Below are 1,517 nucleotides of genomic sequence, written 5' to 3'. Positions count from 1 at the left end.
AAAGAGAAGTGGATTAATTTTTTTATTTTTTCTAACTTATTTGTTGACATCAATTATATACAGGTTAATTAACTCCAATAAATTTACTGGAGAACTACTAATCTCACTGGCCAGACTCTCTAAATTGCAAGATTTGTAAGCTTCATATATTTTGTTATACTATGGAGTGATGACTAATTTAAAGAATATTATTTTTAAAGTAAAAGTGTGATTGTGCAGTCGAATAGGGGACAATCAATTTTCTGGGAAGATACCTGACTTTATTCATCAAAATTTGACAAATCTAGGGATATTGTATGAACTCTACATTTGTTTTTCGATTATTTGAATTAGCTTCTCCTTTTTCTTGAAGTCACCAATGATTTGTATAATTAGCTTCTGAAATCTCACATCTGCAAAACTTAACTGACTTGTATGTATGAATATGCCATTTTTATGCAGTAAGCAAGGTTTCAAAATTCAACTTTTATTTAATTTGCCTTTACATGTAGGAGAATTACTTATCAAAGAGGATCTGAAACTTCAACTTTTCCTCTTGTTGATAAAATGAACTTATTAGAGATCTTGTGAGTTTATTGCTTTGACTCTTCTTTTTTATTAATATATATCTGGACAAACCAAGCAAGAGATACTAATAACATGATGTTATCTATCTTGATGTAGGATTCTCATAAATTGTAACATCGTTGGACATTTACCAGAATATCTTGGGACCATGACAAGTTTAAAGGACAACTTATAACTGCATACTTTCCATTTTGTTTAACTAAAGATGAAATTTTATTACATATTATTTAGATTATTTTATAACCTTTAATTTTATTGCATTGCATACTTAAAGCTTTGATGATCAAACTCTAATATTTCTCTCCAACCTATTTGGTTCTAGGAAATTTACTACTATTAACTCAAGTTCAAAATGTTTTCTTTTTCAGAGACCTCAGCTTTAACAAGTTGACTGGACCAATTCCGGATACCTATGAGACCATAGCAGGACATACGCAAAACATGTATGGAATTTTCACATTTTTCAGATCATTCTTAATTTGAGATATATTAACCTTCAAACACAAATCTATTCATTTTGAGCACTATTTTCTACTTTTGTCCTAAAGTGGGATAGATAAAGGCTTAAGTAGCACAAACAGGGGTTTTATTGGAAAACATATTGAAATATATGTATAGGTATGCAAAATATAGAATATACTAGTTATTTATTAAAAAACCTAAATTATTTATCTAAAATTAAATCAATTAATAATTAATTTTATGTAATCAAACTAATCAAATTTATGTATATGTAATTAAGTTATTAAATACCTTATTATTAGGTTGTGTATAATTCAGGTAGAGTAATCTTTAGCACCTGTTAAAGCTTATTAAAAAAATAATGATTAATTAAGGTTTGTTGACTTGATTTGTGTTGAAAAAGTTGGAATCTTTCTTATTGAATAAGCATAACATGCAGCATGTTTAGTTTTTTTCTTTATTTAAACTATACAAATATATGAAGCAAC

General features: G+C 27.4%; 1 protein-coding gene across 2 annotated transcripts in view; it reads right to left on the bottom strand.

Moving 5' to 3' along the window:
* The window catches only part of LOC106755103 (proline-rich receptor-like protein kinase PERK1), a 16,248-nt gene that overhangs the window by 6,409 nt on the left and 8,322 nt on the right, over window positions 1-1,517 (bottom strand). Inside the window, exon 1 of one of the 2 annotated variants that reach the window (XM_022778149.1) lies at window positions 255-277. The exons of the other annotated variant lie outside the window; for it this stretch is intronic. The gene's annotated coding sequence lies outside the window, so the exon portion shown is untranslated. Of the gene's footprint in view, window positions 1-254; window positions 278-1,517 lie in introns of those variants that run through there. 2 annotated transcript variants of the gene reach the window in all.

The sequence above is a fragment of the Vigna radiata genome, unplaced genomic scaffold, assembly GCF_000741045.1.
Source record: "Vigna radiata var. radiata cultivar VC1973A unplaced genomic scaffold, Vradiata_ver6 scaffold_262, whole genome shotgun sequence".
In the NCBI taxonomy this organism is placed as follows: domain Eukaryota; kingdom Viridiplantae; phylum Streptophyta; class Magnoliopsida; order Fabales; family Fabaceae; genus Vigna; species Vigna radiata.
Note: the sequence above shows the minus strand (reverse complement) of the source record. Positions and strands in the feature narration are given on the sequence as shown.